The sequence below is a fragment of the Caloenas nicobarica genome, chromosome 2 (assembly GCF_036013445.1).
Source record: "Caloenas nicobarica isolate bCalNic1 chromosome 2, bCalNic1.hap1, whole genome shotgun sequence".
NCBI classification, from domain to species: domain Eukaryota; kingdom Metazoa; phylum Chordata; class Aves; order Columbiformes; family Columbidae; genus Caloenas; species Caloenas nicobarica.
In genome coordinates, this window is record NC_088246.1 from 42,264,575 (window position 1) to 42,289,484 (window position 24,910).

At 40.8% G+C, this 24,910-nt stretch overlaps 1 protein-coding gene across 5 annotated transcripts in view; it reads left to right on the plus strand.

Moving 5' to 3' along the window:
* The first annotated feature begins 18,495 nt into the window (after nt 1-18,495).
* LRRC3B (leucine rich repeat containing 3B) overlaps nt 18,496-24,910 on the plus strand; it is a 56,223-nt gene continuing 49,808 nt past the window's right edge. For 4 of the 5 annotated variants that reach the window (XM_065629406.1, XM_065629405.1, XM_065629407.1 and 1 more), the window contains exon 1: nt 18,496-18,585. The gene's annotated coding sequence lies outside the window, so the exon portion shown is untranslated. Of the gene's footprint in view, nt 18,586-19,192; nt 19,326-24,910 lie in introns of all 5 variants that reach the window. The other variant, XM_065629408.1, reaches the window with a different exon arrangement.

A 24,910-nucleotide genomic window follows, 5' to 3' on the forward strand; every position in this document is an offset into this window, starting at 1 on the left:
TCTGTGAGAAATTTGAGGAAAAAACTAAAAATGCAAGTTGACCAGCAGCTGCTTGTCATGGTGGGAAGAGAATTCTGGCCATTGTGACATCACTTTATTAAAAATTAGAGAAGTATTTATAGCAATTATAAAATGTGAAAGTGGTTGTTACTTAACTAGTTCTCCACTAGTATCAGGAAGGATAGTTTCCCCTCCCACTGGGAGTACATATATTTTTTGCTTTGTTTTTTCTTTTCCCCTTCAGGCTCTTATAAGACCTATTATTCAATATTTCAATATAAAAATCTTGTTTGTTTCAGTCAGTATTAATTATCTCGGTTTTGATCTTTTTTGCTAGTAGACTAAAACTTCTTGCATGTACCACAACAGAGACAATCTTCTTTCTTCATTGTAAAATGAGCAACACTAATTCTGATAATTTTCTGAATTAGCAAAGCTTTTCACAGGAGCATTATTTTTAAGTGCTGTTACCAAAATTACTCAAGAGAGCTTAGAGGTTTAAATTAGTGATGTTTAACTTAATTAAAGAGAACGGCCTGTGAATTTTCCCATCTGAGTTAAGATTCAAGATCTTATTTGTGGGTGTTTTTGTCGTAGTGGTGGTGGGTTTGGTGTCGTCGTGGTGGTTTTGTTTTGGTTTGGGTTTTTTTGGTGTGTGTGGTTTTTTGTGGTTTTTTGTTTTGTTTTCCCCTGTATGTTTCCAGCAACAGCAAATTTGAACAAAATTTGATTTATATGTTGTCTGGTGCACAGGAGATTACATTAATATTTCAGTTAAAAATTACATGCAGACAATTGCTCATTTATCCTGAGGTTCTATGTATCTCTCTCTCTTTCCATCCATATATCATATATATGGATGATATGATATGGTATATCATATATATATTTGTATATGCAGACCAGCTGCAACCAGTGACATTGCAGTAACTTGCATGGGCAAGATCCTAGCCCAGATATATTTAGTAGTGAGAACAGGGCATGGGAAGTTTGGAACCTGCCTTCTTTTCTGAGCACTGCCCTCACTGTGCTGTGCCTTCATGCAATAGAGCAGTAGGAGACACACTTCATGGAGCAAATGCATGAGTGATGAGTCATTTGAAAGTGCATGAGCTAACTCAGCTTCCACTGACTTCAGCTGGATGGACTAAATGCAAGAATGTGAAGTACTGCACCTATTTTGAAACACTAATTCATTTATCTGAAGTTGTCTTCTGCTGAGTCTGGGTACAATAGAGATCAGCAATGTCTCAGTCTCTAGCTGGTGAAGAACTTCTAGCTTGATAGCGGACAAAGGCTTAGAGTCCCCACTGTAATGTTGCCAATGGGTGACAAACACAGTACCAACTGCTTCTTGTCGTTTTTCTATGTTAAGAGAAAATTCTGGTTCCAACAAGAACAGCTATGTAGTCCTCACAGAAACCAGGGTCTGAGAGCAGGCATAATCCCAGCGAGCCTTGTTACCCCTGTTCCTTCTTTCCTTGCTGGTGGTTGCAGCCCAGCCTCAGCTTGGAGCAGCTATGCTCTGCTTAACTCGGGACACTTGCTGGCAGACTGAGCTAGAGTATCCTCTTGCCAGCTTGGGCCATGCTGGCCAGGCAACAAGGCACACATCTGCTCTTCTCCAGAGAGCACTGGAGTTTGGGCTGAGCTATGTCAGAGGGAGTTTAAGCCATGGATGCTGCACAAGGGAAAAGTTTTCAGCTGAGACACAGATTCCTCTGGACCAGAGCCAGGCTTGTCCACATCCCTGCCTAGAGACCATGGCAGACTACTACTGATCTGATTGAAAAGCAAAATCATGAGCTTAAAGCACATCTCAGATAAATTGTCTTCCAAAAGCAGTAACTCATCAAGAGCTTAGAGTGAGCTCCACGCCATGCCCTTTCGTAGTAGCATTTACGTTGCTGGACAGGCATGAGACAAAATGGACTTTCCGTCAGGCACAGCTAAGGATATGACTACAGATGAACTTTGGATGGTGAGGGATAGAATACAAAACTTTACAGAAATATTTCCAAACATGAACTCATGAAATTAGGTTCTGAAATTTGCAAAGCAGCCTTCTGAAAAGAATCATCCCTGCAGTGTATGTCAAGTCAGCTGGAGCTGACATTTATTTAAGTGACATAAGTTGCTAACCCTTCTCTCTCTCTCTCTCTCTCTTTGAAATAACCAAATCCATTTGAGAGCAATGGAGGGGTTAAAAATTTTACTTTAGTGAAACTATTGGATTGACAGGACCTACCCACTAAAACTAATTTAACAGAGATCCCAAAGATTTTCCTGAATGAAACCAATTACAAGCTCTTCCTAAGGAAAGGTGTTGGACTGCTGGGATGGATGTATATGTATTAAATATTTTCCATTTATAAGAATCCATTCCTCCAGAAGACACTGTTTTTTGCTTGCTGACTGTGACACAATCACCTTTATTAATGCAGCTGGTGCAAACATCTAGAAAATAATACAGGAATGCTGAAGATGTTTGGATACGATGATGAACTAGAAATGGAGTGATCCTGTTTTCTGCAATCCCACTGCTCCTCTGCAAGGCAATTAGATTTCTGAATGCAACTGTTTTGATGGTAAGATGCTGTCAATTTTCAAGTTCCATTTTTGTGCCTTCTCTCTCTCTCAGATAAGAAAAACAGAGTGAAGAGGGCTTGCTTTATGTAAAATATTATCTGTAGAAGAGAACAAAACAAACCCCAACCAATACAGATGCGCTTATTCCTTTGAAATTACTTTCGGGGGCTTGGCACCTCTGATGAATGAGAATGGCAATTTTAACATATATCTCCACCTGTAATTCCTCAGTGCCTCCACTGTAGCAGGAATCACTACAATGCGATTGACATGTCTACAAACCTGAGAAGTGTTGTCAGAATCCAGAGGAACTAGCATGCAAGATGAAGTCAGAGCATTTGTTCCTTGACAGCTCAGAAATGGTGGCAGCCAGATAGGGCTGGGAAAAAAAAAAAATAGAGAAGGTACTAGAGTTCCTCCTCATTGATCTGAAGCCTGTGAACAGATACCATTTCAGACATAACTACTCTGAGCAGCATGGTTTCCTGGGAGGTTGTTGCAAGAGTGAAGCATACTGATGCTTTCTCTGAAGGTTTGTGTTTGATGACCCCATTTTGATGAGTGATTGTTTCTAACAGTCACTCTCTGCAAAGATTCTCACTCAGAGAGCCTGTTTACATTATGAATGAGAGGTTTTTGTGGGGTTCAAACTGAAATTTTATCTCTTTATTCTTATACCTTGCAAAAAATAAAGTTTAATGGCTGAACTGCTACTGAACTGTTACATTTTAAATATATCAAGCAAGACAAAACCCATTTGATATGCTTACTTTTTTCAGGTTATTAACATATTTTACTTCATCTGTGTGGGTGTTTTTACCACATCTGAAAATTTGCCTGAAGTTTTACAAAACTAGTACAGGCTTATCATCAGCCCATAAATTCTGACAATTCTGAGAGGATGAGTATTGGGGGCTTTTCCCTGTCAATTATTATTTCTATAATAGGTGTATGGAAATAGAAAAAGCACATAATAATTAGGGCAGCCCTGAAAAAAACAAATCCACACAGTCATGTACAGTTAAGACGGAACAGTGAATTCTAATTCTGAGCTTTGCGTATCTATTATGAAATATATATTCTAAATTTGAGTATATATTATAAAATAAATGATTTAAACAATTAATTGTCCTCAGCCTGCCTCTTTTAAAATTAAATGTTTTGTGCAATAATTTACTGAACATACAAAATGGAGCTTGCAGCCACCAATCTTAGGGATTAATATACCTCTTTTCCTTACAGTTTAGCTTAGAATACTATCAGCTAACTTCCCTTATATTAGTGTTAAAAAATTCACAATGATGTCATCATTGGAAAATAGTGATCTTTAAAGCTCAATATTGGAAGCTCCACAATTTCTTCCTTCACTCATTTTTCTAGAAATACAAGGTCAGCGAATTTAAATGTAAATATCCAAGCTGTAAAGTGTTTATTCTTATGTATGCAGCTATTATAAGGGTGTGCACAGAGAGCCATCTAACCTCAGCTGTCTTCTCAGCAGCATTTCCAAGGAAGGCTTGTGCTATAGTATACCACGATTGGTCTTCGGAATAGAGAGATCCCAATATTCAGTGACAAAAAAATTTCAAAACCTTCTTCCTTCTCTGCTATAAACCTAAAATGGTTGTTCAGGATGCCTCCTTATGTAGCTGGTAACCTTGTATCTGTTCTACTTATGGTGGTATTTATAAATAGTAATAGTGTCATACAGAACCCTTCCCACAACAAGTTATTGTGGAGAAAAGAGTGAGGGATGGTGCAGCGATGATCCCAGGCCACCTGCACCTGCCTGATTTAGCCAGAACATGTATTTGCCTGTGAAGAGATGTATCAAATAGGACAGTGACCAAGCCAAAAATGGAGAGTTGTGCCTGTGTCATGAGTACACGGTACAATGTTGACTAAGGTTGTTGCTAGACCACAGGCTTCTGTTGGTTTATATTTTGAGAGTGAATCTGTTCCTTCCACACTTGGACCCAGGCCAGTTTGTGGATGCAGTAGGTAGCAAGGAGAGATCAATTGCCTGGATGCCAGGCCCCTCGCCATACAGCCGCCTATGTACCAGCACAGCTCTCCACAGCGCAGGTCTCCTGCCTGGTGGTTCGGTTTGGATCACTGAGGACGGAGACAAGAAGTCTACTAAAGAGCAGCTATTTCTCTGGTTGGTTGCTTGGTTGGTTGGTTGTTTTTTCTTCTGCAGTCCTCCTTCTTTCTCCTAATCACACATGGTTATCATTTAGATTCAGTTTCAAAATACATGTCTACAAGTCCAGTTTCAAAAATAGGCCAAAGCACCTATCCCAACATCGGTAATAAAAACTGACAGGGTAAGTATAGAAGAAAGCTGCCCATAAATGCACATCTTACAGCCCACCCTGCCTTAACTGCAAGGGGGAAAGGGAATTCAGAACAGGATGCCTCAAACATTAAGAAAGCTCATGGCTGAGAGCAAGATCTAATCCTACTAGAGTGGATTTCAGCAAGCTCCTCCCTTTACAAAGAGGGTACACTGAATCTCTGCTGGTCTCCCCAGGGGCACTAGGACATGGAAGTGAAGGGCATTGCTTAAATTCCAAACTGTTTAGGGCATACTAGGTTAAAGCCGACCCTTTTAGTCCCATCAGGAAGCTTATCAGAAACCAACACTGGTTTTGGAGCGTCAGTGTAATGTATTTTCAATTGCTGCTCTATGTAACAAAGTGGCTCAGTATTGCTTCAACTACACTGGCAACCTCTGGCCCTGGTGGTGATGGATTGCACTAATGACTAATAATAAATGGCTATTCTAATTGCTATAAGAGTAACAAAAAGAATCTCTTTGAATAACAATTCTATACCCCAGTCTGTTTCTTAATACCTACTCTTATGATTGGAAGATTAGCTAGTATTCCCAGACATTATATTTAACATTCATTTACTCCCAGACTGGTATAACATAATCATAATAAAAATAGATTTATTGGTTAGTTTCTCTTTCTGGCCCAATTAGGTAAAGCTCAGAATTTTATAGGATACTTGGGACACTGAAGCAGACGCTGAACAATAACAGCTAATCTCTGTTCATTGTGATATATCCCAAAACAGCTGCAAATGATGGCCAAGGTCTGTTATCATCCTGGATAGCATGAAAATTAAGGATTTCCTTCAAGTACCTCCTCTGCATTACAGACTCATTTTCATTTCCTAGTTAGTCCTCTTCTCTCATATGATCAAAATTCCATGAATTTCCACAGATGCAGAACAGATGCTCCTCATCCTATGCTCACTTAGAGGGGAAGACTGTCTGGACTATCCCAATGGGCCAAAAAAGACTGAGGTGGCCACAGGTAATTCTAACTCTTTCTTTACTTGTGCTGATTATACTCAAATATAGGTTTCGAAAATATGGTATATACAAAACCATTATTGATGATGAGCCTACAAGCACTTTTCAGGGTATCTATGAAACTATATTTATAATTATCAAGAAGTTCACAGAGAGCACAACACGTGTGTTAAATATGGGAAGTCTCCATCCCTATAGGAGAAACAGTCAAAATGCAATAATCCTTGTTAAACTGTGGTGCAGTGTCACACTCTTTCAGCAGTCTTTTTGGGCTTCATGTTGTGTAAGACATTGCAGCACAAGGTCATAACACTTGTCCCACACAAGTGTATCACAGAGCTAACGTTTCTCAAATATTCCATCTTCTGGCCAGCAGTGTGTTTTCTTGTCCCACCATTTCTTGGTTTCCCATTCCCAGGAAACTGAAGTAAATATAGTTTGAGAGACTAAATTTCACTAGAATCAGTGCCTGGAAAAAACTCAGGGATGACACCACTCATCTTACAAGCAGTAAAGTAGTAAGACATGGCAACTCAAGTGTTGTTTTTTAAAGAAAGTGACACATGGTAGTCCTGGTGTTTTGTATTCCTTGCTGCTTTTTAAGTGTGTTAGACAACACTAAAAATAGGTATGAGTGTAATTGCCAGGCATTTGTAAAGGAGCCTGCTTGTGAATGCCAAAGATATTTGAAGGTAGATACATTTTGAAAAAGTTCAGCTGTGAAAAAAGTTGAGCTGGAGTAGTTGTTTTTCCTTCATCCCACGTGTTGTTTGGGGGGATGTGAGAACAGAATGTGTGTCCACACATGATGCGGTACAGCCCTGCCAGCAATCTTCAGCAAAGGTATGCAGCCAGCAGAAATGGCGCCATTTCACAAAACATATGCCGCCGTTTTAAACACAGAATTTTCCTCTAAAATACAAGCGCAGCATTTTTGTGCATGTGTTTTGATGCTTATGAAAGCTACCTGTCGCAGATACTGGTATAGGCTCTCATAGCTTTCCTGAAGCCAGTGGCACTATGATAGCTTTATAGTTCTGTATTTGTTCCAAAGAGGAAGAAAACATGCGACCTTGCTACATTCTTTTGCTCCAACATAATCCTGATCTTGACAAGTCACCTTCACATTTCAGAAAGACAACCTTGTCCCTCTGTGCCTGCTGTCCCTACAGATGAACAGCCCCTCATGATTTAGGGGCAGCAATCAGGACATGCTAGACCCTGGGCATCGGTGAGAGTACAGGGTTCTTCACAGTGGCTGTAGCTCATGCAGACAGAACCACTTCAGCTTTCAAGTAGCTAGCTTGACCTCTGCTGATGGCATGGGAGCCAGGACAGCTGTAGTGCAAAGTCTGCCCAGGAATACTTTGGTAGTTAGCACGGGCATCCTTTGTAGTAGCCACAAATGATGTAGTTCGAAGGGTTGTATAAGCAAGCAATGGGTAAGCGTGGCTTATGAGAGGGTTACCTGGAGTTTTTCACTACTCTGCTTTTGTTGACACAGGGAAAATTATCGTGCAATAGCCCCAAGCTGTGAATGCTCATTTGCAATGTGGAGAAGGGGCCACTTAGAGCCTAGGCTGGAGATTCCCCTGCACGGCCTGTTTGGTCACCTGGGACCCAGAATGACTCTGAACATGCCATTTTGCGGGTAAGGAGTATATAGCCTACTACCAGTTTCCCCGAGTCATCCAACCATTTGATTCAAAGCCTCTAAATTAAAACTCTCAGTTGCAAGGCTTTTAGCATTACAGCTTCCAATATACTTCATTCTCAGTTCCGAAAATGTAGGGAATATCTGCAACAGGAAAAAAGAAAAAGGAAAACACATTTCCGGTCCTCCTCTTTCTTGAAATAATTTTAGGCTTAATTAGTACTTTAGAAGATTTGTTCTTTGAAGATCTGTAATGACCAAAAAATGTTTAGTTTGTTACTGAATTATATCTTTCTTAATCAATAACAATTACAGGTACTTAGGTGTGAAGCATATGTTCTTTGACATGTCTCGAAACACCTTAAAAAGGAGCACAGTGTACAATTCATTATTATATCCTGCCATGTCAGATGACTCCTATTGTTGCACTTCAATCATCAACAGATATTTAAAACCAAATTCCATGGACTTTCAATTGTTTATTATGCTATCTCTGAACATTATTTTTACCCATGAGTATGTCAGCCAATATTGTAATATGTTTTTCCCCTAATTTGGCAAGGCAATTATCTCAAATTAGGAACTCTCATCTTTTTATGTAGTTAGTTTTTAAAGGCAAAGATGCCTTGCACAATCTGAATACGGTTTGTAAAATCTGAAAACCTCCACATGCATTTTTGCTTGTCTTTGAGCCTGGCAACAGTTGAGATATTGAATTTTATTAAACTGTCCAAATAAACCATTACTCTTGTACTGGTGGTGTTGTGTGCCAAATAGTAGCCCGAAGCAGAGCTGCTTGGCTCTGTTAAAACCCTGAACTAACAGGTTCATAATGAAAGCAACAATTCAAACTAAACTCTAAGAACCATGGAAAGGTCTATGCGTATCTCATAAAACCGAATATGTTCTTTCATTACTGTTCTGTGGTTACAGGGGCCACATTTCGATTCACCCTCAAAAGCGAGCACAATATTTGCACACACAACCTTTCCATGAGGAGATTCCACAGCATGTTTAGGAAGTGTTGCCCTGTGCCTTCTTGCATGAGAATATAAGGGACAAGGAAAAAAAAAAGAATAGCATGAAGATCACTCCTTGACTTTAGGGTGAATGAAAGGTCAAGATCTCACTTCAGTGCTGCCTTGAAGGCTTAAATGGAAGAAAATTGCATAGGCCTGTGTCAGGTCTTTGCATCAGAGTAGATGCTGTTCCAAAATGCAGTGCTGTTCTGCATGCCCAACAGGGAACGGTGGTACGCTGCTTAAAAAATCTGCTTCTTTGTAGGTCAGAGACAGATACATGTCTTGCCTTAGTGATGACTAATAAGATCATCAAATTCAATTCTCTCTTTTTTTTTTCCCCAGTATTCAATTCCAGATGAATTAAAGAATTTCTTTCCAGCCTGTTTTTTACTGAATCGTATTATTTCTAAGATCATGATCTTCTGAAATCATATGCATGCAGAGATCTTACCAACTAAATGTTTTTAACCACTCATCTCCCTCAAATTCTTGTTTATACTTATTTTTATAATGCTTCCGTATGATCTAGAGAATGATATTTGTCCTAAAATGGAAAACTGAAGTACAGCTGACTCTTTCCTTACTTGTTCTCCTTGACTTTTGAAATTTATCTGTCCTCAATTTTAGATAAATAATACTATTTCAGAAATGTCTCATTGGTATAAACAACAATGTAGTTGATGTAATTCTCCTGACACTGTAGCCTCCACATAAAAGATCCGTCTTTACTGTGTTCATGCTGCATCACTGTAAGCACAAACAATGCATCATCACCAGACAATAATTTTATCAGATTAAGGCTGCAACTTTGCCCTCTGAGGGTTGTCTGTAAGCAGATAACACTGTTGAACTAGACAGAAGGATTTACAATGAACCGCTTTTTAATTACCATGTGTAACTAGGGAGCTTTTCAAAATGGTCCCTCTTTGAGTAATTTGAATATGTTTCTAAAAGATTTAAAGTGCTATAGGTCCAGACGCAGAATAATATGTATTGCTATTTTTAAATGCTACTGTAATACCCCAGCTGCACAGCTTTTTGTGTATTCATATTTTATTAATCAGTCCATTTTAATGTCCTCACTTTTCTCCCTCTCTCATTCTCTTCCTCTAAGTCCCTGCTCAGCTGCTTCCCAGAGACCATCGTAAAATTAATTCTAATGATTCAGGCACTTTTAATATGACTATCATCACAAGACTGTTCTCTTAGCGAACCAAGCCGTTAGCTGGCAAAAGTATTACTTGGGGACCTTGTCTCATTCTTTCCTCCAAGCTGACAAGTCAGGCCAAATCCTTGGTCTAATCCTGTTTACTTATTTACAATTTAAATGAATGTAAATGAATATGCCACAGGATAATTGGCTTCCTTAAAATATAATAGCAAAATAAAGAGAGTTTAAGCTCCAGCTGTTTTTCAGAGAGAGAGACAACTTAGGCCATTTGGTCCTTCCAGCAACAAACCCTATGGTCAGGCTCTCTCCCTGCATCCAGAAAATACCCTGCACCCACGATGAATTTGTTCTGGCCTTTCAGGTACCTGGAGCAATTACTCTCCTCCAGTTAGTGATAAGTTTTGCCTAACATTTTCAGGTACTCCACCGAGCCTGAAAGAGTTCTTGGCAGACCACTGATTTTAAGTGGGGTTTAATGTTTATTCAGGTTAAATGATGTCTGGGTGACAGCCTTTAGTGCCTTTCAGCACAATAGTTAACAAGAACTCTAGTTAGAATTTGTGCACTCAATAGACAAAAATAGCAAAAGAAGTCTGATTTTATTGACAGCCAGAAGAAAAGAGGCAATTATGCTCCAAATGTTTTGCTTACTTGATCCCATTCTTTCGCTTTACAGTTGTTCTTGTGGATCACTATATATCTATCAAGAGTTAGTAACTTCAGCTTTGGCAATTTGCCTAAATTCAGTGCCTTGTAACAAAACCTCTGGTGGGCTTCTTTGCAGAAAGTCATGCTTGTCCCACTTCTTGAAAAACACAGAGACAGTGTTTGCGCTTTTCATTTGCCCAGGACTTCTAGTTCTTTCATGGTGCTTCTCCATCCAGGTTGCACTGGCAAAGCTTTATTCAACAGGGTTCACGGTGGACTGTCAGCTGTGGAATTGTCCTGAAAAAAGGAATGTTGAAGAATAGCTATGAGAATCCCAGAGTATGTTAAATCTCCATCAGCTTATCTTCAGAGCTTAGTTTGTGAGGTCCTCCCTGATGACGAGTACTGAAGAGCAGTAATCACAAGGGGCATATGATATCTGATACATGTGAACAGAAGGAAATCTTCACACATAGAGGACACATATATATATGTTACTACAGATCACGTCACTACCCTGTACTACCTATGATTACACCATAACATATTTGTGCATAACATAATTGTCTTGCAAAACAGCTTCATGAAAGATGCAAGTACATTTGTGTAACAAACTGTCTGCAGGGAGAGAAAAAGAAAAAAAAGTAATCTTATAGTATAACAACTTTTATATAGCATTTTCCATCTTGTGAGCAAGATTTACTTTGAAAGTAAATTGAATGTACCTTCCCATTTTATCTCACTGGAAACTAAGTGCCTAAGCATGAAGGATCATTTAACCGATATATTTTGTTATACTGGTTTTTCCTTAGGTATTGTTATAAGTGTCAGTCAGCAAAAGACTTAGGCACATAGCTAACCTTAAATCCTATAAAGAGTTCAGTTGAATTCAATGGCAATACTCTCAGCATATAATATTGAGCAGATGTATAAATACTTGCAGGATCAGGATCTTAGGCTGGCAGCTTCTCTGGGGCACATCATACTTCTCTTTCTATTAATGTAAAATATCATGTAAATGTATGGCAAAATATGCATTTGCAGTGAATATGCACAATATCCCAATGAATTTGGCTAACAGTTTTCTATATGACAATAATAGACATAATTAAAAAAACCTAAAACCTAATCAGTCAAGGTGATTATTTTGAAAGACCCAAGATGACAGAGCCTGGGTTCTTCCTGTTCTTCAAGAACAATCAAGTTCCTGTAAGTGCTCATGACATTGTACCTAAAGTAAGAAATATCTTCAATATCCTCTGAACAGTGTCTCAGGTGTCCAAGTCTCAGATATCTGGAATAAATACCTTTTATGTTATTATTAGTTGTTGCTGGATTACTTTTGTAAAATCTCTTTTTCTTCTGCTTCAAGAACATAATAAATCCACTAAAGTTTCTCATTTTCTGCCCAGGCAACCTGCAAACTGCTTCTGGGATAGGCTGGTTGCTTCTTATATGTTCCATCATAAGCAATAATTCTTTATGCAAACCTTTTTTTCCCCCTAGCTGTTAAAAAAATGACAGCAAGAATTATGCAATAGAGGATTTGTTTGGAAAACCTCATTTGCAGTCTGTACATACACTCAATGACACAAGCCCATTTCTTAAATAAAACTGTAGTTTAAGAGAAACCTGTGATAAATCTAAGCTGAGAAGAATATCTTGATGAGCTGAGGCTATAATATGTCCTTTTCTCTTACTCTCCAGCAACAAAAAGTATCCACAGTTTTGTGATGATAAGCATTATATGAAGCTGTACTTCCTGTGTTTGTGTAGGCTGCCAGGTGCAAACATTTTGGGATCTATAACACTGTGGTTTATTCATTTTGTTTATGGATAATTTGCAGTGTCACATTATTCATTACACTTATTAGTGGTTAATATAACACTCTCTTTTAATGAGTACATTATTCAGAGGCAATAAATCATGGAGATGTGCATATATGCTAGCATGATACACATATGTGTTTTCTGTTTTGTTGCACCAGTCCGAATTGGTTCTCTTTCATTCCTTTCCATGATTCTCTGGGCAAGAGGTTAAAAACAAGCTATCACTAGTTATGTTAATCTACATAGAGGAACAGTTAATTTATATTTATTCAGTAACGTTTTTCCGGACGGGGCCACTTGCACCTCGCAACCACAGCATTGTTGTACATGTACCTCCAGGCTGAGACAATTACTTTAATTAGCCCATAGTATTTTAGTCCTTGAGAAACCAAACTGTTACGTGTCTAAAGCAGTACCTGAGATCCCTGCAATACTTGAGAACTGGTTAGGTGTGACACACCCAGACAACCATAGAAACAATCCATGCAAAAAATCCACCCTCCTTGCCAATCTGAGCTGGAAAAACCTCTCCTGCTCCTGGTCTTGGTTTAATTCAGACCCAAGCATCACATGTCTAAGATGATTTTCTGCATTGGTTTTGCTCTCTTACTGGCTACAGCAAAATAAATAATACATGCTTCAAGGGAAGGCAAAAACTTCTGCTACAAAATATATGAGGCCAAATATCCTCTGGGAGGAGTGGAGAAGGAACTTTTCCTCACAGCTGTAGGCAGCCACTGAAGCCCTCAAGTATGGGATTTGATTATGCTCATTACCTTAATGCCAACTTGCAAATGTCTGAGTGGGCAGAGTGTAATTCAACCTATCTTGTTTCAGCCATAATGGAAGAAGTTGCACAAATGCCTCATTCTAGTGGATGCAGGGCTAGACAGATCACCAGGGGATCTAGCCTGATGTGACCCTCCTCCCCTCCCTGTTTGAGGCTGCTCTGTCCATTAGAAGTTTTCCCAGAAGCTGAAGTAAAGCCCATATTTAAGAATGACAGCCAGTTTTTAGGGCAAGATCAAGCAACGGTGAGTGCACCACCTCCCTTCTATAAGTTCTTACAGAGTTTAATTACCTTTACTGCTAGGAAATTGCATCTGATTTCAAGGTTGATTACATCTAACCTTAAACTTCCAGTCACTGGATTTAGTTGTGCTTTTGTCAGCAAGAGTGAAAAAGCTCACTGATATCTGTTATCATTTCCCTGTATCCTCTCAACCTTTTCTCGAGTAAGTGGAATATGTCCAGCTCTTTAAGCCTGCCATCTCAAGACTCGTGCTTGACTCACAAATTATTTGGACTTTCTCCAATATTTTCTTATCTTCTTTAAAGTGCAGGCATCAGAATTGCACTTGATATTTTGGAAACAAGCAAGGACTGTGCCAAGACCTTTCCACAGCATTGCACTGAGATCTCTTGTTAGGGATGATTATCTAGGGTAACCGCTTTTTATCATTCCCTGAGTCTCTGCTCTCTGAGACAGCGTCCATTCCTGCAGGATTTTGGTTCCCAGAGGCATTAATTTGTATTTGACTGTAGTAAAGTGAATTTAGTGTGCTGCTTGTTGGACAGTGATCATTTAGCCAATCAAATCACTGCAGAAGTAATACATCTTCTTTATTTACTGTGCTAAAATACATTGTGTCATATGTAAGCCTTTAAAGCAAAGATTGTTTCTCATGACCTGGAATGCTGAAAACAATCTAAAACAGTATTAGGCAAAGGCTGTTTCTGATTCTGCTGGGAAAGCTCCCCACATTGAATGAAACCTCTCCATTAAAATACTACATTTTGAAATTTGTCAGTAAGACACTTCTTAATCCTTGTAAGGAATGACCTGTTAATTCCATATAATAGAAGACTTGAAATCAAAATGTCATGTGGTATTAAGTCAACGGTCTTGCAGAAAACCAAGTATGTCCTATTAATACAGCTGCTTTTCTCATGCAGACCTGTAATCTTCCAGATAAATCTTCTAAATAACCAAAAATTCCACAACAAGACCTAACTTCCACTAACCTGTTTTGACTAGCATTAAATATATTTATTCTCTGGTTCTTTTTCTAATATTTAAGTATCCCAGAAATGCATGCTATTTTGTGAGCAGCCCCAAGCACAGGTTGCAAGTAATAGATGGCACATAGCAGAAAAACATACTTCCCTATATTTTTCTCTAAATCAGAGCTTGGTGGAGTACGAGCTGAACTAGTTGAGCTTATTTACAACCGCTGTTTCTCTTTCAGAGCTAATGAATTATTGACAGCCTAAGGATTTTCTGTTATTTAAAACAGAAACTCTTTTCTATAATACAGTGCAAGTCTTCGCTATGTAGAAAAGGGACTATGTGCAAAGCCAGTGAGATCTTTCAAAATGATGGAACCTGCCAAATACAGGAAAAGAGAAGCTACTGGTACTTCTTGAAGAGTGTTTAAGGCCCAGTCTTGAAACTCTTGTGAGAGTAGTGGTGCTTAGAGATCAAGATAGTCTGCACATTGCTAGCACAGGGTTTAAGTGAGATTAAGAGACACAAAAGATTTGTACTGGCCCTCTGCAAAGACAGCTTTTTTCCATTATTAATCTTCTTGGGGTAAAAGCTCATCCTGTACATGCAGAGGCAGTACCTATGGACTGAGAGGAACATGAAGACTGTTGGCACCATCAAGCCTAAAGAGACAGCAGAAGCTGGTATCCAATTTAGGAATATGGCTACAGCGTGAGCACCGTAGTTCTTGTTGCTTTTAGTATTCCCAGGATGCAAAATTTCACGCTTTTTGCTGGTTTTGTGCCTCAATGCACACTACTGCTCTTGGCCCTTCATCTGTCCTCCCATTGAGCACCGAGTAATCCCAAGGAGAATGTGCTGCTGACATGTCTTTGCACTGTTCTCTACAAAAAAATCACACTCTGGCCCATGGACAGAAGAAATACTCCCTCTAAACTCATAAGCACATGCTGCTAGAGGTATGACCATTGTGAGATTTAGTTCTTTAATGTACCTACATCCAGAACATGAGTTTCATACTGTTGTTGGCTATGATAAAAATTGATCCTCTAGTAAAAGGAATATTAGGTAATGGATACGGAGAAGGTCACTCAATTTACCTCCACACTGGAAAAAGTGTTATTCTTTGCTGATTTTTGTACAAAGTTATTAACATCTGGGAAGCTTAAAGGAATAGATGGTACCAGATGATTCTTTAATTTAGCCATTGAAATACTACCTTGATGTTTATAAACTTTTAAGGATCCAATCCTGTAAAATCTAATTTGTATGACTAACCCTTACAAACAGTCTTGCTGAATTATGTAGCGTTTTTTGCATTAGAAAAAATAGCTTGTGTAAAGGTTGGTAGTACTGGGCCCTTAAATATTTGTAAAAGCTTATCAAAATTATTTTATGAGGTAAACTTAAGAATTATCTGGTATCACCTATTATTTTATGCTCCCTAATTTTCATAACTATATGTAGAAGTCAGCGAGTATTAGCAGTTCCTTTCTTATCTGAGGGCAGCCAAATGACCTTATCCTTTATACTCCTTCCTAACAGAGGACTAATCCTTTCACTTCTACTTATCATGTAAAATGGTCATGCGATGACAATAAGCTAATGATCACAACTGCTAGTGGGTTTGTTCACGGAGCTAAGTTTCTTCTGCCTAGAATACTATATTTTTTCTACTGCACACACAGCCAACTGAGTGAGGGGCACGACATTAGCTGTATTTCAGTTCTTAAAAATCTGTGGCATTTTTAACAGCAAGTAGCTGTGCATCCCTTCACAGTAATTTTCCCCAGAAAAAAATACTTTCTTCTCCTTTTCAAAGATATACTAAACACCCATTAATTTCAACTGAAGTTCTAGAAGCTTAGCTGTTCTCAGGAGTGAGTCTTTGAATCCAAACCTGCAAACTGGATACTTGCATGCAGCCAGACAAAAAACATTTTCCAAGCTGTAATTTCAACAACAAAAATAAATATTTTTGTGTTTTGTGAGATTTTTTTTCCTTAACATAAGCAATCACACTTAAATCAATAGGATGAATAACATCATGACTAATGCACTGTTATGAAGGTTAAGATCAGTCTTCCCTTATATTGTTATGATATTTAACTATGCAAACGCTTCATTCCACATAGTAAAACTAGAGGTTCAGTTTTAAAGGGAAATTACCACGTGGAAGACATCTATTTTCATCTGATCAAATAAAAGCTTTTCTTTCTTTTACTGTTGAGCCAAATGAAAAGCAGATCTGAAAATCTTCTTTTTCATTAAGAAAATATTTAACAGCAGCAAGTCACTCCAAGGAGGTTTGCAATGTTTGTCATATGAATATTAGTATTGTGAGTGTGAGCAAACAAGTTCATCCACCCTGAGCGTCAGATATCTATATAATGAACACTGAAAATATAAACACATGCTGAATTTGAAGAAATGGCTCCTGCATATTAGGTTTTGGGTTCTCAGCAATGATTAATATTTTTCTACTGCCTAAAAATAATGAGTCAGTTTCAGTTAAACGAAAACAGCTCACAAAGCCCGAAAATCATTTCCCATTGCAAATAATGCAGGGCTGGCAGTCCAGTAATGGCCTCTTCTGGTCACTGACTTTGTGACATGATCCAACACATTGTAAACAGGAACGTATGCTCATGTACTAAGTTTTCATGTTTTAACTGATTAAGTCTTCAAAGCTGGGTTGAGTCAGTCAGTGTGATGAATGTGTAAGGAACTGACGAAAGTGATTTTTATCAAGCTTCTTCATATTCACTATTTCCTTTTATACTAATAAAGATGTAAAATGACAGGCGTACATAAAAGTGTTCGTAAGCCAACTTGCAAATATTCTTAGGAGCAAAAAAAATCAGGTTTTGATATAATACAAAGGCCTGGTCCTAAATTATCTTGCTAATATGATTCAGACAGATTACTCAGAGAGGTAAGCATTTCATTGGGCAGAATCTCCCAGGACTGAAGTTTAATGACGGAGCATGGTGTGTAGCAGCATATCAATTGTGTGTTTTTCCTTCTTGCTCCCCCTGATCTGAAAAAGACCACCTATCTGTGGCCATAGCAGTGGTCCTTCTGACCCACCAGTTTCTTTTTAACAATGGCCTATATGGAGATAAAATAGTTTTGTATAGTTAGAAGTAAAAAAAAAAAAAAAAAAAAAGCCCTGAGGGAATCCAAGCCAACTCATTTTCTGTTTCAAGAAGCATCTTAGGAGGCTTTTACCCTGAAGCAAATCAGCTACCAAGCAAAGATGAATCTTTCTAAAACCCTTCTACCAGGGTGCTCTCAACTGGAGACAGGCAAGAGAATCCTTTGCTGCACAAGGTAAACAAAAAGTTTACTTTGCAGAGCCAGAGTAGAAAAGTGCACAACAGAGAAAGCATGTCTGAGTGAGAGAGGCAGCCAACTGGTGATGCTCCTTCCAGCCTGTATTTTGACAGTCCATGCAACTGCTGCAACGTAGTACATTTCACGGGAACAACTCTCAGAGTTAGAGATTCATGTTGCCCTGGCAAGAATCAAGGTAAACCCAAAGCAGGAGCTGAATAAAAGGTTCTAGTCAAGACCAGTTCAAAGGGTTGGTTGGGTGCAAAGTAAGTTCACCCTATTGTAGCAAAACCTGTACAGTAGCAACTTTGCAAAATCAAGTAGTATGCACTGGCACTAATGCCTTTTCGTTCAGATTGGCATAACAGTTAACCTTATTCGTGTTTTGCTGGGCAACCTGGGGCGAGCAGGATCACACTCCGGCCGGGGCCGGCGGGCAGGGGTCTCCCTCGGCCCCTGGCGCGGGCGGCTGCGCATCTTCCCGCGCACCAGCCTCCGCCGGGGCGGTCCCCGGCTCTGCCCCTAGAGCCAGGGGTGAGAGCCAAAATCTGTGCCGGGGAGATACGGGCAGCATCACTCTCCCGGAGAGGGCAGCTCCCCGCTGTGCTGTGGGAGCGAGAGGGGAGTCTCCTCCTTCCCTCCCTCCCCGCCCCGCTCTCTCCTCCCTCCCTCCTTCCCTGCCTGCCTGCAGCCGCAGCGCAGGGGCAGGAGCAGGCGGGAGCGGCGGCGCGGCAGGCAGAGCCGCCCGGCCCGCGTCCGGCGGAGGCAGCAGGGCGGGCGGGCTGGCGGTGGCTGCCCCCGGGCCCCGCTGCCCCGGCCGCGCCGCCGGCAGGCTCCGCCCGTCGCTCCCATGGCGCGGCGGCTCCGCGCCAGGTGAGGCTGCGCTGCCTGTTGCGCCGCTGGGGCGCCGGCCGAGCCGCGCCAAGCTCAGCCGAGCCGCGCCGAGCCGAGCCGGCGGCAGTGGCACGCCGCGAAGTTTTGCGGGAGGCGCCGCTCCGCGATGTGAGTTGCGGGGCTCCGCGGTCGTGCTGGGGAGGGGCGGTAGCGCCGGGAGGAAACTCGACGGGGAAGGAGGGAGGGAGGCGGTCAGCGTTGCTGCTGAGGGTCTACCGCCGTGCCGTGCCACCTTGCCCAGCGCAGATCGGCGAGAGCCTGCGGAGATCCTCCCTCCGCCGGCCCGTGCTGAGAGACCCCAGCGACCCGTGAATGCAGGGGGGCGACGAGGTTGGGGCTACGCCAAGGCGGCTGGGGGGTGGGGAGGGAATCAAGGGGCGGAGGCTGCGGGGAGGGGGCTGTCAACCACCTTGCTCGGAAGGAAGCGAGAGATTTGAGATCCGCATCCCCCCGATCCCGTAGTGGAGCGGCATCAGAAAACAGGGAGGGAAAAAAAGCGCCCCCCATATGTCTGTGTTTTTGAGGCGCCTGGCCGCTGCGCTCCCGGGCCGTGTGCGGGGCGGGCTGCCGGAGGTCGCGCTGATCAGCATGCAGGCGGCGGCCGGGGCGCGGAGCGGGGCGCGGGGCTGGCGGGGAAGCGGGAGGCGGAGGCGGGGAGCGGTGGGAAGACGCCGTGTGTGTTGCCGTGGGATTTTTCCACTTTGAGACCTACCAGGACCAGTTGCCACGGAGCAGGCGGCGGTGGCGGTGATGGGGAGGAGAAGGCAGCTCCCTCTGAACGCGAGCAACAAATGGGCAGCGGGCGGCAGCCGGGCTGCAGGGGCAGCGGCGGTGCCTACTGCGCCCAGGTGAGCTGCACCTTCCCCGCTGCCCGGTAAAGCACCGGGCGAGACCGTAGCGGGGGGCGCTGGGGCTCCCCGGGTGCCAAGTGCAGCCCCCCGAGACAAGCTGGGCGAGCTCAGTCTTGGCGGGTCCGCCCGCCTCCCGGCCCGAGCGGGGGGTCCCGGGGCGGCGGAGCCTCCGCGGTGGCCGGGCGGCCCGAACAGGGCACGGCACCGACCTCAGAGTCCTCACAGAAATGTCATGATCGCTGGCAGTGAGCGGGTCCTGGGTACTCTGCGTGTGTGGTATCCCTGAGCTCTGGAAACTGCGGGCGCTTCTCTCACCTTTCTGGCGATCTGCAGCGTCCAGGATTTCCCCTCTCCAAAAATTTGGAAGCTGCCTCGCATGTATCAATGGGAATTTTTCTTTCCCTCTTGGCTTCTGCCTTCAGAAATTAGAAGATTTTAAGAGTATCTGTTAGAAAATCGCGAAGTGATTCAGGGTGCTGCTTATCACCGAGTCAGTTTTCCTGAATATCCCTAGACAGCAGAAATTGTGTGATTACAGAATAAAAACAGCCAAATAACTTGAAAAGCATGAATAAACTGACCACTTTAAAAGTCAGAATGAAAACCAGGCAAACAACATTTAGTGCTCCTTTCAAAGAACTGAGCCAAGAGGTATTTACATATATATGAAAATGACAAAATAAGCTAATGCTTTTGAGACGATTGTACTTATTTAAAAAAATAATAACCATGAGAAAATGTTACAGAATTGACAAGGAAAGGAGAATGAGTACTTTTAGAGCTGAGAACTCTGCCTTTTATGTATGCTGAAAAATAACAATTTCTTCTTGTGGTAATCTGTCTAATAATGTGTACGTTTAAATTGCAAGGTGTGTGTCATGCCCTACTGAAAGCAGTAGCTTGAAGGCTTTGATATAGAGCACCACAGCATTCATATGGCTTACCCATTGATATTCTTCTTAGTAATTTAATTAAAACGGACAGGCACACAATGGGCTTCTCGTTTGATTTAGAGGGAAAGAAAATATTTAAGCTGTAGAATGAATGAATTTGCAAAACCTTTGCCATATTCAGAGCCCAATTTTCAAGTTTAGTTTCTAAATAATAAAATTGCTTGGAATTAATTATAACAGTGTGATTGCTTAGCTGTTTCTACGGCCCTTACTTGTGCAAGTTGCCACGGGTTTCTATGGGATTACTCCTACAGGTAATATTCTGACAACTCAAGACAGCAGCATTGGGCTCGTTGTCAGTTCTAGCCTACGGCACTATGTGGGGATGGGCCTGTTGGCACTAACAAGAGGTCTTCGACTTTGGTAGGAGAAGAACTTGAGATTAAGTCCAGACCTCTCACATTTTTTCAGCTATTGCTGCTTGGGTCACTGAGCCTGGATTTTGCTTTCCCTGAGATCTGCTGTAAAATCGGCACCAACTTCAGTGCAACTAAGATGAGCTCCTCTGGGTGATCGTAGTTTTCCATTGCCTTGGGGTGAGCTGAAGCTGCTCGGCATCTTGGAGATCAGGGCCTGAGTGAATGAGATAGAGGAGTGTATGTGCAACTATCAAGAATCAATGTGTTTTGCCTTAAATGAGAGATTAATCGAAAACGAAGTATCATTTAATAGGCATCCAAGTTCGTGATCTGGATCCAGTCCTATACTAGTAAAGTCCATTAGAGCTTTGCTACAGATAAGCAGAATAGCAAGACAATTTAAGGATACATTTGTGATTTGTCTCTTCTGTGTGCTTTACAAGGTCCATATTTCAAATCTTTTAGGAGACAGGAATCTCTTCCTGCTCACGCTGAAGCTGCGTTAGAGTAACTTCAGAGCAAACACATGATATGCCAGCTCAAGAAATAACACTGAAGCAGCAGAACTGAAATTTATAAAATTCAGCCGTACTCAGAAGTGCTAACTTGAGTGTCTAAGCCCAAAGAAGATGTACTGCTGTATTATAAAACCACCTCTAGATGTTGAGTTAAATAATAAGGCATTTCTGAATCTTGCTTTTAAAGGTATTTGCTGTCACTTCACTGGGAATATATTTATATGAGTAACACAAGGTATACATGGCTAACTGGCAGGAAGATTTAAAACTTTTAAATGAAATGAATAATTTAAGCAAGCAGGAATATGTATAGATATATTTGTTGGTACCATTTCAGTTAATCAGAAGATGGACTAAGGGAGGTACTTTTTCTTTGAGTAGAATATTGCATTTGAGATGACTTACAAGATTTACATTGTTGTCATGTGTAGGCATGGTCTTTGGATCAACCCTCACTTGAGAACGCAGATTTAATTAGTGTTCTGTGGCTAGCAAAATAATAATTATAATTTTGCTTCATCCGATAAAATTTGTTAGTGAATTTAGAGAAAACTCTTAAAGAGCTATGAAATTTAGAAACTGAATAGAACCTTATTTTACCATGATGGTATTCTGAGCCAAGAATAAATTATTTGAGTTCATGGAATATGCAGCACTTTCCTTGGCTTGTTTGTCCAAGCCTTTAAAAATATTATTTTATTTACTAAAAGTAACCTCCAGAAAGAGCAGTTTTGCTAGAGCACTTCAGTGCTGGTATGAATAAAATGTCAATATGTCTGCAGAAACTACAAGCAATAAGAATGTAGGAACTTCTCAGCATGTTCAGTAAATATTTTTAAACGGATTACAGTCTGTAAATACATGCATGAACAAGGTGTGCCTTCCGCTTGTAAATCCAATGTGCTATGGGTGAAGTAGCATCAAATTTGGAGTTGTTCTGGTGAACTTAAATTTCTGCTTCTAGTTTTAATCCAGCTCTTTTCAAAAAGTAGTTTCTGTGCTTCCGGCATTCTGGTGCAGTTTCTCAGTCTGGATGTACAGTGGGCATGGGGGCGCATCTCGGAGAAAAAGCAGGATGATGGGGTATCAGTTTTACTCATGGCTTTATCGGAGTTCATGGTTTAGATAAACAATTGCCAAACCCACTGTGGAGGAGGATCTCATTATTTCACAGCAGCTAAAGATGTATGCTGCTGCTTCGTGAAGATTTCTGTGGGTAGTTGGTGTCCGCATCCATACGTGCCATTGATGACTTGAGTTGCTTACCCCTGTAGACTAAGCAGCATTGGTAGCTGGCGCTGGCTTTTTTTTACATGGAGGTTTGAACTTTGAAGAATAAACACAATGCTTAGTGCTACTGAATGAGGAAGTGACTTTTATTCGTCTCCCCCTGGATATTTAAATGCTCTACTGAATACCTTCGGCAAGCAGATTTTTTTTTTTTTAATTAGCTTCTTTATGCAGTGACCAACACTGGACATGGGGAAAGCCTTTTACTGTAAGGATTGGCACACTTCTTGAGTTCTGCTTTCCATCAGCAAGGAAAAAGCAATGGTAGCTGAATTTAAATGTGGTTTCTCTCTCTGGAAGATGTGAACTTTTATAGGGATGAAAAAGAGAGAGAGAGAGAGAGAAAAGGGAACAGATGAAGAAGGCCAGAAGCCCTCGAAACAGGGGAAGGGTAAACGACAGCCAGGAGAAAGGTAGTGGCTGAACTGGGTAGTTTGACTTCCCAAAAGACGAAGGGGTTGATGGGGTTGCACCAAAGCCCTCCAGCTCTGCTCCCTGCTGTGCCACGGGCTTGTCATGGGAGTTGGAAAAGATGTTTTGGCTGATTTCAGTGGGGCTAGAAGCCCTTCTGAGGGATTTAACGTGGCTTTTTGTGTCTCAACAGATAGAAAGGAGATAAAAATGCCCCTTGAGCAAATGGGGTTGGTAAAAGGCCTTTTCAGAGATACGTTGAACTGGATAATTGGAATTTTCACTTAAATAGAGATTAAAATTAGCACTGCAGATCTTGGTGTACTTGATTAAGGCTTACCTCTGCTTTTCAGGGTCGGTTCAACTAGTTAGTGTGTGTTTGAAATTAGTTATATCCTACATTAATAACAATTTCATAAAGCTGCTAACTTACTCTTTGAGAAGAAGAAAAAAGTTCATCTCTGCCTGCCAAATAGTACTATAAAGATATGATAATAAAAGAAAAGTGAAAGGTGCTAGAAGTGAGCGCTAGCACATAAATGAGATGCTCTTCTGGCTTGGAAGCAGGAAAGCAAATGGAGACTATTTAATTATTTAGGGAACAATAAATGGAAAGTCTGGTTATAAAGTGGTAGTAAAAGGAGAGACAAACAGAATAAAAAGAAAGTTGAGAAAGGGAAACTGCATAAAGAAAGTAGAAGGTGGACAGGAAAGGATCAAAGGGACAGGGGATGGATTTAAAATTTCTGTAGAGTTTTCAGTTGGAAAATATTATCTGTATAAATCAGTGTATTGCAGCACTTACATAACAACCTATATTTTACTCAAATTGTGGAAGTCTGACAGGGAATGTTCTCCTGGGGGTCACTTCATGTTTGTGCTTCATCCTTTGGATGCCTAACCTTGGTTAACAGGGCATGTGTTTTTAAAGGTGACATGCCTTAGTGACAGACTGTCTTAAGAGATATACTTTGTGAATGCTGTTAGTTTTAATGGCATTATCATTTTATCTTCTGTCAAAGCTGCAGTGAAAGTTACCAATTCTTCCAACAAATAATAGCATTGATATTAAAGGGAGTATTTTTTTGCAGTTTACCAAAACAGGGTTATGTTCTTTTGCAACTGTGCTAACTAAATGTCTTCTGTATGTAAAGATTGTGAGTGTTCAACATTTCATTAGAGTGCCTGAATGACTGAGTATTTAATATGCTTATACAGAGAGTTAGTGGGACATGTGAAAAGCATGTGAGGCTTGTTTCCCACATCTAGATTACAAATGTGTATCGCTTTGGCAGAATTTGCTTAATGCAAATTATTTTTGTAATACTTAGAAAGCATACATTTTTATGTGCATGTGAATAATTTGCAGCAAAAGGGTGAAGTCTTTGGACATTCAAATGAATCTATGCTGTTTGCTATTGTAAAGGCATTATAATTAAAAAAGAAACAAAAGCACTGGGTGTATGGTGTTCAGTCCAAGCCAGTACTCCTCCTCCTTTAAGAACAGAGGCAAGTATTTCTTCCCCTTGGAAGCGAATCTACAACAAAAAATTTATATGAAGTTGCTTGCTAGGGCATATATGGTTAAGCAAGCAACGGTGGTTATATATCTTATTGATGAAACTTCAACTTATGAACATCAAAACCAAAACAAGTTTAAGCTGCCGGTGTTTTAATTCTTGACCTTTTTAAAGCATTTTTATTTTGTATTGGGTAATGACAGTTGGCACAATGTATTCAGGCTTCCATTTAAATTATTTTAAATTTTAATTCTTCACGTAGCAGTATTTGTGTATTATTTTCAATACACTCTTACCTTAAAAAACAAAACACCTTTCCTGACACTTCAGTCTGAAGTTTTATTTTGAAATGGTGATGCTCTGTTATACTTTCCTCCATGTAGGCAAAAATGGTATTTGCCAAGAAAAAATCTTGAATCGATACATAAAAATGTAGGAGTTCCAGAAGAGGGAAAATAAGCAAAGGCAGGAGACTGTTCACAAGACTGGGAGTTACTAAATCCAGGGGTCAGTCTCTATAGCAAGTCTGGA